Here is a 15,175-nt window from a genome sequence, read left to right as displayed (position 1 = left end):
TTTCTCATTTTCTACAAAATACCTGCTGAGTTTTTCATCATGATTGCACTGAATCTATTCATCACTTTGGGGACAACTGACACTTTAGCAATATTCAGTGTTCCAATCTATGAATGTGATGTGTCTCTCTACTTATTTAGGTCTACCTTACTTTTCTCAGCAATATTTACTAGTTTTCAGTGTCATGTACTTGCTTCATATTTTGTTAATTTTATCCTTAAATACTTAGTATTTTTGATGTTATTACAGATAGTATTAAAAAACTTTTAATTTTCAAAATTTTCAACTGCTTATTGCTAGTATACAGAAATACAGTTGACTTTTTTCATGATGACCCTGTATTCTGTAATCTTGCTAAAGTTACATTAGTTTAATAGCTTGCTTGTAGATTTCAGCTATGACATTTTAAGAAAACAACCTCCTTCAGCCTTAATTTCCTCACTTAAAAAATTAGCATTTGTGAGAAATAATAGAAATTGAGAAAAAAATTAATTAAGGAAGGAAAAAAACTCTCAAAGCATTTGGCACAGTATCTAACCCACAGAAAGTATTTAGCACTTATTAAATCTCTTCCCAAACTTCACAGTTCTTAGTACAAGTTTCAGCAATGTTGACGTGTCCCAAATTTTTATCTTATAGGCCTGATCTTTCTCCCAGGCTTGAGTTCCTTAGTCCCATTTATTTACCATATTTTTATTATGTCAGTGGTGTGTTAGAACTTCAAGTACAAGTCCTAAATCAATATCATAACCTTCATTCATCCATGAATCACCTCTGCTTTCAGAAAGTCTTATTTCTGATTATGAAATCATTGTCAACTCCACTATCCAAACTTTTGTAGGAGTCACTGATAACTGCCCCAAACATACTTGCAAATCTAGTCAGTCACTGAGTCCTTAATAACCACGATAGCTACTGTTTAATGTTGATTATGTGACAAACTCTATGCCAAACACTAATTTAGTCTTCACAACAATTCTATGAGTTAAGTTACTATTACTGTCTTCATTTTATAGATGAGGAAACTGAGACACAGAGGTTAAATATCTTTCCTAAAGCATGCACCCAGTAACAACAGAGCCAGTATCATAAGCTAGGCAATCTATGTCCAGAAACAGTAATCTGAAACATAAATTATATTGCCTCTAATGTGTGCAGACTGTAGGATCCACTTGTTTGTGAAGATAGTGGGATTGGGTACACTTAGAGGATATTTGGGGAAATCCAAGAAATATTTAATGCTCCATTAAATGCATTAATGCACCCTCTGCATGATGTTCTTGAAAAAGACAGGTGCAAAGAGGCCAGGAGCAAATGGGAAATAAAATTATGACTATGTTATTAGCTGGGCTCATAGTGAAAACGCCAATTCAGAGGTGTCTGGTAGATGTGGATGGAGAATGAGATAGGTTTAAGGTTTAAGACAGGCCATTAAGCCCCAGTCCCATCTTAACATGGGCTAGCTTCTGAAGACTAAATACATCAGCGTGTATATACTGCCAAAGGCTGAAAATTGCAAGTGATCTCCAACCCTGTTTTTCTAGTCACAGGAAAAGAGGAAGCGGAAGAGCAAGCTGCCCTCATGATTTTGACCTTTTTGCTAGAGGCTACCCAACTAGAAACACGGCCCGAACAATGTCTTGGAATAGGATCCAAACATATTAGAAATTTCTTTTCTCTAGGAAAGGGAGCGTGGTGAGTAGAGAGCAGGGTAGAAAAATCTACACAAGTCACCATCCCCCAGCTGTATTTCTAAAACCAATTTTCCCATCTATTCCCTATGCCATCACACCAATTGAGGCCATGGTTACATGTCACCTGAGCTTCAGGTGCTCCTATTCATGGTATCTTGAATTACTCTGAATATATATATATAGAAGTCTATATAATATATATATATATAAAGTATGTCTATATAGATATATTACTGCCAAGTTAATCCTCTAAAATGATTTTTATCACATCACCCCTCATTGCTAACTGAAGAAATATAAGCCCTTTATTCTGACATTTCAGGCCTACCAGAATATGAAATTATTTATATTCTCTACCTAACTGTACACTCCAAATCAGTTGACTGAATTATCTGTTGTTTCCTGACAATCCTTTACTTTTTTTTTCTCCTACATTTAGGAAGGTTTGTAAAGTTATGGGACTGCTCTTCTCTCAGATCTGCATATCACAATTCATACTTCAGATGCTTGTTTCATAGACCACCTCCTCTAAAAGGTCATTCCCGATACTCCTTTAAAATAGATAGGGACATTCATAGACCAGTATCGACTCCTTAAGATAGAGAACATTTTGCTTTAAAATATAAATATATATATACATTTATTCTTTCTGCTCTTTGGAAACAAAAATCATATTTTAAGATTTTTTTTTCTTCTACAGTGTTATGCACAAAGGTTCAATGAATATTGAGTTGAATACTTTCTAGCCCAGCATAAGAAAAATTCAGAGAGCGATTTTACCGCCCTATCACTGTTATCATAGTCCACACTCCATCAAAGAGAAATCTGAGCACAGCATAACATATTTTTCTCCATATTCTCCTCTGAAACTATGGGGAAGAGATATGTTTCTCTTTTGCTTTCTGAGGTTCATTGTAAAGTACGGAGTTCATGATGTTGGCTCCCATTTAAAATAAAAGGAAATAAGGCAAGCAGTGTTAAACATTTGGAATTGACAGGAAGGAAGCCTTAAGTTCATCCACATATTAAAGAAACGAGGGAGGCAGAGAACATTTCAAAGAATTGTGCAATGGATACTCAAATTCTCACAGGGAAGAGGCAGTCACGGCAATTAATTTCCATTAGGTTCTATTATAAAATGGTCAAGGAAAATGAGTTTAGCTGTATGGAATTTTACTTTAGGTACAATTATGTAGGTATAAATTTGTAACACCTATCAGATAGTATTAGCAACTAAAAATTCTTAGAAGTGTTTATAAAATTATATCATAATTTTTATAAATAAAATTCATAAAAAGCAAAAAGTTAGATACCTTTTTCATAGTTCTATTCAAATGAACCCCAAGAATTACTATTGCTGCACTTTTTATTGAAAGCTTATAAAAAGTTTGAGCCATTAGTTCAACATTTCTCTAGTGCTCTCTATCATCAAAGACATATGTATGGCTTAAGAAGTCATAAACTTTAGCTATGTCTTGGTATACCTTAATTTGTAAATGTAGTGCTTAAAATTTGTGTGATGAGAACTGGTACATAAACTTGCAGAAAGGTTGTTAGAGCTTACAATTTCTTATAAGTGTAATGCTTAATATTTAAGGGAGCTATTGATAATGGTGGGCAAGGGGTAGTTTCTATAATGAAAAGAGGCATTATTTACTATATTGGATAACACATATAAATGTAGAGTAGCTAGCAACATGGAAAACTGGCTAAAAAACTGTTTTCCTTTAGAAGCATTCAGTTCATAGTTTTAATTTTCAAAAATTAGAGACCAGCACTTTAGTTAAACAACCTGATTTATATTTTACAAGTGCTATTTGGGGTCCAAAAAAATGTTTACTATATACAAATGATTGAATTTAATAACACATTTCCCATTTAAACATGTTGACTTATTTCTGGATCAATGCACAGTTTAACCAATGGCAAAAGTTGAGAAGTGAGTAAGAATAGACATGTCCTGTGGTAGCAACATACAGAACATTCCATTCTCATAAATGACAGGTTATTAACCATATGCTGATTTTCCTGTAAACTACTTTAAAAAACAATTTCAAAGCTAACATTTCATTGTCATTTACAGGTATATGAGTTCCTTTACAGGTTTACATACGGACAGTCTATCTGACTAGAATGATCTGGGTGTACCCTTGCCTGGAGGCTGGGAGATGTATTCTTTTGGGCATTTTCCATCTCTGTGATTTTGGACAAAAGGAATTTTAGAAATGGTAGGCATCATTACATTTGGAGTATCTATGAATATTCTAGCTAATAGAAGTTCATATTTGGGGTGCCAGTGAACTAAGAGAAAACATCTGAATTCTAATAATAGGTATGTGGATGTCAGTTAAGTTTCACTGTTTGAATACCCATTAACTCATTTCCTACTTTTAACAAATATACAGATTAGATTTTTCATTTGTAAAATAAAAACACATTGCCTTTAAGCTAAAAAAATCCACTCAAAAAATACATGGATATATATTTTAAAACTCACAACAATGCAAGGGAAATCCCAACAGTAAATTACTAATAATCAATATAAACAGTAAGTTGAGGAAAGGGATCCCCTTCTTCAGAGAGCCTTGTAACAAGTCAAGTTATCCATCAGCATGAAACAGTTTTACGAGATTGTGTCAGAGATTGCTCCTAACCCTTTATCTTTATCGTACTGAATACAGAACAGACACAACTGAACTTTAAAAGTCAACTAACTGGATGATGAGAACAAATAATAATAGTTAACATTTACTGAGAACTTAAAACTGTATAATAAATATCATTTAGTTCTGTGATGCACAGAATTATGTAATATACCAGTTATGTTTGCTCCTTCATTTACAAGTAAGACACTTTAATGGATAAAAGGAATTGAGAATATCCTCACATATGGTAACAATGATTTCTGGAATTTCTTCATATCTAGTAACAATGATTTCTATAGAAGGAGAAACTAAATGATCACATATCTGGCATATGCCATAGAAATAAACAGGTTACACATACATTTATTAAAACCAGGAAGGGCTAAAATTTTGCCGACTGAAAAAAATAAGTAGAACAAAAATAAAACATGAAAGTCATTATACTATTAAGGCATTCAAGATCTTACTTATTGAAGCTTAAATAGAGTAAAGCAAAATTCAATCGCTATATAGAAGAAAGCAATTATACGGTCTAAATGAAGTTAATATAGCTTAGCTTAAAGCTGGACTTTTACACTGTTTCTGTTGAAAACATCCAACTCTGTTTCTTTAGCCCTTAATGTCATTGCCATGATGTTCTTAAAAAATGTTACTAAAAGTCATGTAGGATGTCTTTTAATTCATAATAAATATGCCACAACATCATATGGTACAGAGTCTAGAATCATTAAGGTGCCATTTGCTCAAGAGCAAGTAATTTGCTAAATGTCAAGTTAGTAGGTTGAAAAGATAATCTAACTTTATAGATATTTAATAACTCCTAAAATTCGCTGATACCTTAAAAAGTTCTGGTTGGATAACTTAAAAACAAAATCATATTCCGATTGGAGGATCTGAATAAATACTAATTCAAATGACTTAAAAGGCATATGGAGTGTGTTGAATGGTGGTCTCTCCCCAAAATGTATGTCCATGTTCTAACCCTCTAGGACCTGTAAATATTACCTTACACGGAAAAAGGTTTTTTGCAGATGTGATTAAGTTAAATATCTTGAGGAGAAGAGCCTGTCCCGGGTTATTTGGGTGGGTCCTGAATGCAATCACATATATCCTTTTTTTTTTTTTTTTTTTTTGTGGTACACAGGCCTAGCTGCTCCGCGGTATGTGGGATCTTCCCGGACCGGGGCACGAACCCGTGTCCCCTGCATTGGCAGGCGGACTCTCAACCACTGTGCCACCAGGGAAGCCCAATCACATATATCCTTATAAAACACATACAGGGGAGAAGGTGATGTGAAGACAGGGGCAGAGACTGGAGGTGATGTGGCCATAAGCCAAGGAAAGCAAGGAATACCTGGAGCCCCAGAAGATGGAAGAAGCAAAGAACAGATTGCCCCTAGAGCTTGTGGAGGGAGCATGGCCCTATAGACACCTTGGTTTCAGACTTCTGGCCTCCAGACTATGAGAATAAATTTCTGTTGTTTTAAGTCACCAAGTTTGTGGTAATTTTTTATGGCAACCATAGGAAATTAATACAGTATCACTGTGAATTTTGTTGTTGTTGTTTTGTTTTGGTTTCCAGAGTTCGGCTTCATTTTGCAGTACAGAAATCATTCGGAGCCATTGTGAGACAGACATCGTTGAAGCAGAGGCTCTGTCACATCAATACTGCGTTGCAGCTTGGTCCATTGAAGAAGCCACACTTGGGATACAAAAGAAGCTCTACATTTACCTGCTTTATGATAGGTTTCTTTCCCCTCTGCTCTCATCAATTTTATTAGGTTAAAACACCGTACAGAGGCTTCCTCCAAAATGACTCTCAAAGTCTGGAGTTTGGTTAGAATTGGAGGCCCACATAAACCAAGCTTGTGGCTGTGCTGCCTGGGCACTGTTATAACACGTGATGTAAACGAAAAGGGGTGGGGAGGAGTGAGGGATGCTATCCCTGATTACGGAACATTCGATTCTGAATCTCCTTAATGTCAAGAGGACAGATGGCACGCAAACTGTACTGACCCAGTTCTTGAGCAGCAGAAGCTCATAACCGTAAAGGTTACACTGATTAAAAGATACAAATACTATATCAAGTTCTCTGTATCAGTATCACGTTTTAAAACTGATTCTTCACTAGAAAAAATAAGCTAGTATCGGTTAAATTGAACAGAATGTGGGAACCTACCAATTCTGAAGAGCCACTCCATGAAAACAAGTTAATACATGATATTAGAAAGGGGAGGAATATTTACTGGTACAGCGCTCTGCAATCTCTCAGTTTTGATTACAAAAGCAGGCCTTACAATATTGATTTCATACAACATGCATCATTTGCCAAATTTTAAGTTTGTCCTAATTAGGTGGTAACATGTACTACTGTCAGTCTTCCCCATACATGTCATTTTTCTTCTGCTTCATTTCCTCAAACTCAGATCCCATCATCCTCTTATAGATGTCTTATAGATGTCCTTAATGTCATCACAGGTCATCTCAAAGTGAGTTGTTGCATCATACGTACGGGTTATAAAGATCTGGCTTTCTGTTCCCAAATCTTTTGGTACAAGGAAGTCACTGATGCTAACGAATTTCTGCTCAGTTGGTTCCAACAGCTCCAGAGCTGGTCTGATTTCTTTCTCGGGTTCCTTGGTCTCCATGGTTGTGCCAGCGATGGCAATGTACTTGCCCTGTGCTGCCACATTGTATGTGGAGGAGATCATGCAGACATAGATATCTGACTTCTGGTTGACTTGGTACTGTGGAATAATGATCTGGCAGGAACTGGCGTTGTTGGTGTTCTTGATGGGGTGGCTGAGGATCCAGATGACTCTGATCACCTGGCCTAATTTTCTTTTCTTTCCTTTTTTTTTTTTTTTTTTTGCGGTACGCGGGCCTCTCACTGTTGTGGCCTCTCCCGTTGCGGAGCACAGGCTCCGGACACGCAGGCTCAGCGGCCATGGCTCACGGGCCCAGCCGCTCCGTGGCATGTGGGATCCTCCCAGACCGGGGCACGAACCCATGTCCCCTGCATGGGCAGGCAGACTCTCAACCATTGTGCCACCAGGGAAGCCCTCTTTTCTTCTTTTTTAATAGTTATTTATTTGGCTGTGTTGGGTCTTAGCTGTGGCATGCGGGATCCTTTGCTGCAGTGCATGGGCTTCTCTCTAGTTGTGGCACATGGGCTCAGTAATTGTGGTGCTCGGGTTCTCTAGTTGTGGTGCTCGGGCTCCAGAGAGCGTAGGCTCAGGCTCAGTAGTTGCGGTGCATGGGTTCAGTCGCCCCATGTTATGTGGGATCTTAGTTCCCCGACCAGGGATTGAACTCGCATCCCCTGTGTTGGAAGGTGAATTCTTAACCACTGGACCACCAGGGAAGTCTCTGGCCCACTTTCTCTACTCGATCACAGATGATGGAGTAGCTGGGATCACAGGTGAGCTTCTTACAGCGAGCAATCTCTCCTTCAGATTTTACACCAATCACTTTTCCATTTTGCATAATGATTTCTTCAATTGGTTTATTCAGCACGTATGTAACTCTGTAAATAGCACTTAGCTGTGAAAATCCTGTGGCAATTCTCCAAGGCTGCAGAGTGGATGAAGGTATGGGCTTTTGCCATATCTTGCCAAAGACTCACTGTAAAGTTTAATCCTGTTAATGGTTTCACAACATGGTTGATATAAATAGTCATCCGTTCTGTAAAGTGCCAGTGCATGACCAGTAAAACCTATAACATCTTGGCCCAAGTCAAATTTCTTATACACCTCTCTCATTGCCATCTTCCTAGGATCAATGCCCTCAAAAGTTCTAGGATAGTTCTCATCAAAGTTGGCAACATACACCAGGAATTTTCTGAATCGACGTTTTTCAAACGCCTCATTAGGCTAGATGCCAGGGCTTCTGCTTCAGTGGAAGGAGCCTTGTAGATTTTTCCTCCTTTATAAACAAATCTCCCTTCAGTCACTTGGAAATCCAGATAGCGAATGACCTGTGTAAAAAGCAGCATCTTAACCAGCTGACCATTTGCCATAAGGAACTTGGGAATTAAGTCAACATTCCAGTCTCTTCCCCTCCCCATTGATGCTGGTGGTGCTCCGGGTATTTTAAATCTTTTGTATAAATCTTCCAGTGGTGTTATAGATGATGCACTCTCTCCTCCCTAATATGGGTTTCTATCCATGTGAAGAACTTTCTTTCCATTCACTGACATTATACCTGACAGGATACATTCCATCAGGCCGGTGCCCAGCATGATCATGTCGTACAACTCATCTTTAAAGTGTTAGGGACTTCCCTGGTGGTGCAGTGGTTAAGAATCTGCCTGCCAATGCAGGGGACACAGGTTCGATCCCTGGGCTGGGAAGATCCCACATGCCACGGAGCAACTAAGCCTGTGCGCCACAACTACTGAGCCCACGTGCCGCAACTACTGAGCCCATGTGCTGCAACTACTGAAGCCCATGTGCCTAGAGGCCGCACTCCACAACAAGAAGCCACCGCAATGAGAAGTCCATGCACCGCAATGAAGAGTAGCCCCTGCTCACCGCAACTAGAGAAAGCCCGCGCGCAGCAACGGAGACCCAATGCGGCCAAAAACAATAAATTAAATTAAAAAAAAAAGTGTTAAAAAGAATAAGGCACAGTGTAAACATCATTACGATAAAAATTAAGATATTAAAATCGTTAACAATGGACAGCTTGGTCAACTGAAATCTGCCAGAAGATTCATAAGATTTACAGGATTGCATAAATTTATAAAAGGTAATTATTAAATACTTATCAAGAGTTGGCAATATGTAAAATTCTCCATAAAGTATTAGATTTTACAAACATTCATGTAGCACCAGTTATATGTCCAGAAATGTATTAGGCTCCATGCACTATAATAGAAAAAAAGCCTGAATGGTTTATAGAAACTAAACTACTACCTATTATATGGGTATTAAAAAAGTTAATACACGTAAAACACAAAAGTGCTAGGCATAGTAAGAGATAAATAAATATTAACTTTATTATCTAGAATAAATCTTATTTTTTCTTAAGTATCTTCTATCAATAAAAAGATCCTTATGCTACAACTTTTTAATATAATGTTAAGAGGGTTTATGTAGTAACAAAATTTTTAAAAGCTTAACTATCTGATTTTTATTCATGGCAACCATTTTTTTATTCCTCTAAAACATACACTTCCAATCAATCCTGTTTCCTTTTTACTGAAAGAACTTTTCATAATGACTGCAGTACTGAAGTATAATTTAGAAGCAGTCTCTAAAACTGGAAGTAACATTCATCTAAATATGCCTGCCAAGTTTAAAAATGTATTAGGAGTTAAATTGAAACATGTTGAAAATGACTCATTGTGGACCAGAATATACACAGTAGGAAATAAGAGCTCATTTACAAGTGGGAGAAATACACTCACACTTCAACTGTGGTAATTCTCTGGACTTTCCTTCCAGTAAACATCATATTTTAAAATAATCATGGAAAATATCTTACTTTTAACTGAAGTTTTTATGAGTTGATTTAGTCAGCTGGCATTCCAATATTTTACACATATCTTTTTTTGGACATGGATATATTTACCAAATGTAAATCTATGAATATTTCCCCCTAAGCAACAGAGCAGCAGCCTATAAAGAAAGCTGTACACACACACACACACACACACACACACACACACACACACACACACACACACACACACACTCTGTGATTCAATTCATATGTAGAATGACTGACCACCTATGACTCTGGATTTCTAAGAAAGCATCTTAAAAAATGTGCAGATATATAATAAAGTGTTTTTCTTTCATTTACAAACACAACGTTATTGATGAGTCACCAGAAGGACATGTACTTGAGTTCTTTTTCTAGTAATACTTAGATATTTGTACTGATTCTATCTACTCTCTCCGCTTGTGATGCAAAATTACACATTTCTGAGGCAGCTGGCTAGATTTAGAAAATATCATAGACCCCACTCATCCCCCTCCACCCACTTCTGCAAAAAAGAAAAAAAAAAAGGTCTGTAAGATGAATGACCTGAAACCTTGATCTCACTACCACACGTTCCCTCTAAGCTAATTAATAAGCCACATACTGAACTGTATCTTTGATCATAACTTTAATGTGACCCTTAAGCTGAATTCAGTGAAAAAGTGCTTATGAATTAACAACATGATTCCAGTTTGTTTAAATTTTCTGAGCTTTATTTCCTATTTCATCAATTATTTATTGATCAGGAAGTGTAGTAAACAGTTCATTATAGTAATGTTGGCACCCTCCTTTATCTAGAAATTTTATCTAGAAACTATCCCTACCCTCAAACCATGTTTTAAATGATCCCTGGCAACAACGAGCAGTCTGGGTGTGGGCTGTAACCCAAAGTGGGACAATCAGCACTTTCCCTGTGGCAAATTCGATGCATAAATGCTCTGGAGCATCTCTTCATTGTGTATATATCGTCATGACAAAGGGAGTCTCAAGATCCTGAATTATTAAAACAAATTTTAATAAATATTTATTGCAGAATAGTTTTAGATCCTGTGTTATTTTTCATTTTATTTTTTTCATCTTTATATATCCAGAGTCACTTATTGTGAAAAGAATATAGTTTAGTTTTTGACCCAAACTGTATTTCTTTCTTGTATAATAGTGAGTTCATCACATTTACAACTGTTGTCAGAAAAGACACAATCGGTTGTCTGCCGTCTTAAGAATTTATATTTTCTATGTTTTGCTTCTTTGTTGTTTGCTTTGTTATCTATCTTTTGTTATAAGGTCTGTGCTTTCTTTTTTCTTCCCTCTCCTCTGGCAATATACAAAGGATATTGCCTGTTTTCAGTTTAATTAATGTTTTGTTTCCTGACTAATATGTTTAAATAGATATTTCTTGATAAAACCACTAAATCTTATGAAGTTTGAGGAAATTATAATTACACAATATTATGTATATTATATATACACTATTTCCTCTTACCATCAATTCTCTAATTTTAGTTGCAAGTTGCTATTTTTGCCTCTACTTATGCTAAATTTTTATGTGTAATTTCCCCATAACAATTATGATTACAATGTGTTTTGAAAGCAGAATGACAATAGTTATTGAGATTTAATTTTACATTAAATATTCACTGCCAGTTCTTTTATACCTTGACATCTCAATTCGTGAGGTTTTTTTTTTTTTTTTTAATGAGTTCTTTGATTCTTTGGTTAGTGAGGTTACCATTTCAAGTAGGTTTTTCAGGAATGCCATGTGGGTAACACGCTTCCTGAGTCCTCACATGACTAGTGAGCTTTCATCACTCAGGAGGCAGAAAATGTCAACCCTCACATAGTCTCACTTACCTGAATCACACTCTTGTTTTATTTCTCTCAAATAATTGTTACTTTCTAAAATTATCTTCTTTATTTTGTCGCTTATTTATATGTGTTGATTTAAACCATAGGAACGTAAATTCCATTGAGACAGAGACCACTGTTAAATCTTCAGTCCCAGTGTTAAAAGTGCTTGCTCAAAGCAGGTTGTTAATAAATACTGCTAAATGAATAAATAAAGTATAAAGTTATGGAGGAGAAACTTAAGCTCAACCTGTATTTTTTCCTTAGCAAATGACTTACTTATCCAGCCCAGATGCTTCTAATAATGTTCCTATTCAATAACTGCACTTGGATTTACTACATTGCTATTTCCCATCCTCTTCACACCACCCAGAATGTGGTGAGTTCTGATAAATTTCAGAAAGAATTTTCTTTTATTGTATCTCTAAATATTTTTTCCTCTTCCATTTTGTTTTCTTCCATTGACACACTAATTTTCTGAATGTGGATATGTGTTGTCTGTTCTCCGTGTCTAATACCTCCTCTCTAACCATTTGTATCACTTCTTTGTTGCTTTTTCTTTTCTTTTTTTGATTTGTTTCTGCTTTATAAACCCCCCTTTAATTCAGTTTTCTGGATCTCCCTATCCCCCTTTTTTTCTTTAATTCCTTTGTAAGTTTTGTATGTCATTTTTCTATGTAATTTTTTTCTTTAACTTTGCCAGTCGCCTTCCATCTTATTCTTTTGCAAAGTCTTTGGTTTCAAAGAGTCTGTACTTTCTTAAATTCTTTTAGTTGTGAATAGGTTATAATCTATAAAATCTTTCTAGATTCCTAGTATAGATCTTTTAAAATGTTCTCTTTATCTTCTGCAGCTTTTATAGGACTCCTGCTGTCTCCTTCCACTTAAAAAAATATTTATATATATCTCATACTTGTCTTCCCTGAACCACCCCCCCCCCATCACTTAATAATCTTTGAATGAAGGCAGTTCTAGCCAAGCCTTCATTTTGCTCTTTCCTGTTTAACAAAACATTGTTTGGATTGTTCCATAATCCAATGAACTGGAGGACTAGGAAAATATTATCTGATCAGTAATTTCCTTGCTTAAAGGCAGGGAGAAAGCTGAGGTTATAAGAAGTTAGTCTGGAAGCTTATGTTTGTATTTTCTCCAAATACTTTTACCCATGGTCAAGTTTATGGGATTGGAAGTTTATAGTTCTAGTTTTGTCTCTCATATTTTGTATTTATTTCTCTCTTTCTGGGAGAGTTAGTCATATTGGTAAAAAGTCAATTTAGACTACAAATTTCATCATAACCCCTCAGATTTTAAATAACCCCCATTCAATCTATGGAACAGCAAGGATTCTTCTCTTCAATTTATCTGTTTTACATCTATTTGGTTTGCTTTAATACAAACCCCACCACTCTTGGTTAAGAATATAAATCACACCAAAGGAAAACAGATACAGCACAACTAAACAGGCTCTCTTCTAGCCTGGCATTCCTGCAGATATATGATGGAGAAAGAGGTTGAAATTTCCAGCTTTTACCCCTTCACTTTAGGGCTAAGCTGTCTAATATAATAATAGCCTGAAGCCACAAGTAGCTATTTAAATTTAAGTTAATTAAAATAAAATAAAATATATTTAGTTTCTCAGCTACACTAGCTAAACTTCAAGTGCCCAATGTGGCTGGTGGCTACTGTATGGGATAGGGCAGATAAAGAATATCTCCATTATTACAGAAAGTTCTACTGGAGAGTGCCAGGAGCTGCACAGAATTTCCTCTATATACTATCCACCTCACTGTACTCTACATGCTAAATTGTAGAGTGTTCTGGTTACACTGTTTCTGATCAAAATTCTTTGAAATTTATGATACCATATTGAGGCTTCCCTTAGTTTCCAATGGAGATGAGAGTATCTTCTTCATTTTATTTTCATCCATATAATATTCAAACAGAAAATCCTAAAAATGCTCTTACAAAATCTTCATTTTTAGAAGTCCTCCATCAACTTAACATTTCAGAGTTCCCTTAAAAACAAATTTTTCTTTAAACCATAGGTTAGAGTTTCCTAGCCTATGATTTTATGCAATACTGGCTAACTTACAGTTACTTCCCTGTTAATCACTGAGAATGGAAGGAGGGATATCAAAATGGGGTATGTGACAGGTTCAAGGTGCTCAATTCGCTAAATTTATTTACTGAATGAAAGTGTGTCTAAAGTGTGAAATTTGAATAGAATTACGCACTGGGCTCACTGAGAAATCTAGGTTTAACCAATCTGATTTAACCAATGACAGGGTAAGAATTAAGTAAAAAGTCTGTAAACATTTCATCAGTAATGTCCCTCTAGGTTGACCTACTAATCAACATTCTTTGAAACTGACATTTAAACTGCTTTCAGTTCATCACTTTTTTACAGTGTTATTAATTTCACAATTCCCATGTGTCTACAAAGATATTCTTTTTTTTTTTTTTTTTTTTTTTTTTGCGGTATGCGGGCCTCTCACTGTTGTGGCCTCCCCCGTTGCGGAGCACAGGCTCCGGACGCGCAGGCTCAGCGGCCATGGCTCACGGGCCCAGCCGCTCTGCGGCATATGGGATCCTCCCAGACCGGGGCACGAACCCGCATCCCCTGCATCGGCAGGCGGACTCTCAACCACTTGCGCCACCAGGGAGGCCCCATGATGTTCTTAATCTTAATAAAATGCTTTGCTGAAATTGAGATACCTTCTATCACTGGCATTCTTCTCTAGAAGTTCTAGTAAATACCTCAAAAAAAAAAAAAAGGAGTAAAAGTAGTTTGTCAAGACTTAATAGTTAACTAATGGTGACTTCTGGTTTTCACCATTTCCATTTCTAAATGCTCACTATCTGTTTAATAATCTGTTTTAGAATGTTCGTAGTGGGCTACATTCAAGTTTACTGATGTATATAGTTCTAGAATCTTTCCTCTTCAGTCTTTCAGAGCATAGGGACATTTGTTTATTTCCTGTCTTCTGGCCTTGGTCTGATAACAATGTTTTAATAAGATAACCAACAGTTGCTCAAGTTCTTTCAAATCTTAGGGTACTTAGGGTATTAGCCTTCGAGAAGAAGCTTACATCTTCTTTGAGATTACTGGTTAAGGCACCAAGAAGGGCACAGTGATAGACAGTAATAACTAGCATTTCTTTAGAACTTATAGCTTACAAGTGTTTTCAGAAGCTGTTGTCGTGTTACTCAAACACATATTCGATGAATGGATAGCTTAGGATTATTTGGGGGGTTTTGTAGGAAGTACACTAGATACTAGGAGTAGAGGGAGGCAAAAAAATACATCTTCCAAAAAAAAAAAATCTCTCCAGGTGACTGAAATTCATCTAGATTTGGGAACCAGTGATATAGTAAAATGAAGATGAGTCCTGGGCACTCTTTTCAGCATTCTAACTGCCTTCATAATGGAAAGTTGTAAGTCAAAATGAACATGGTAAGCTCTAATCAACTGAAATTGATATTTGTTGAGAATTACTTATATCA

The 15,175-nt window shown here is 36.3% G+C and overlaps 1 protein-coding gene and 1 pseudogene across 3 annotated transcripts in view; both read right to left on the bottom strand.

Annotated features, from left to right (window-relative positions):
* PIBF1 (progesterone immunomodulatory binding factor 1) overlaps positions 1 to 15,175 on the bottom strand; it is a 202,632-nt gene that overhangs the window by 111,265 nt on the left and 76,192 nt on the right. The window lies entirely within an intron of this gene.
* LOC132477547 (rab GDP dissociation inhibitor beta-like) lies at positions 6,713 to 8,591 on the bottom strand (annotated as a pseudogene).

Source organism: Mesoplodon densirostris, chromosome 17 (genome assembly GCF_025265405.1).
Source record: "Mesoplodon densirostris isolate mMesDen1 chromosome 17, mMesDen1 primary haplotype, whole genome shotgun sequence".
Classification (NCBI taxonomy): Eukaryota; Metazoa; Chordata; class Mammalia; order Artiodactyla; family Ziphiidae; genus Mesoplodon; species Mesoplodon densirostris.
Note: the sequence above shows the minus strand (reverse complement) of the source record. Positions and strands in the feature narration are given on the sequence as shown.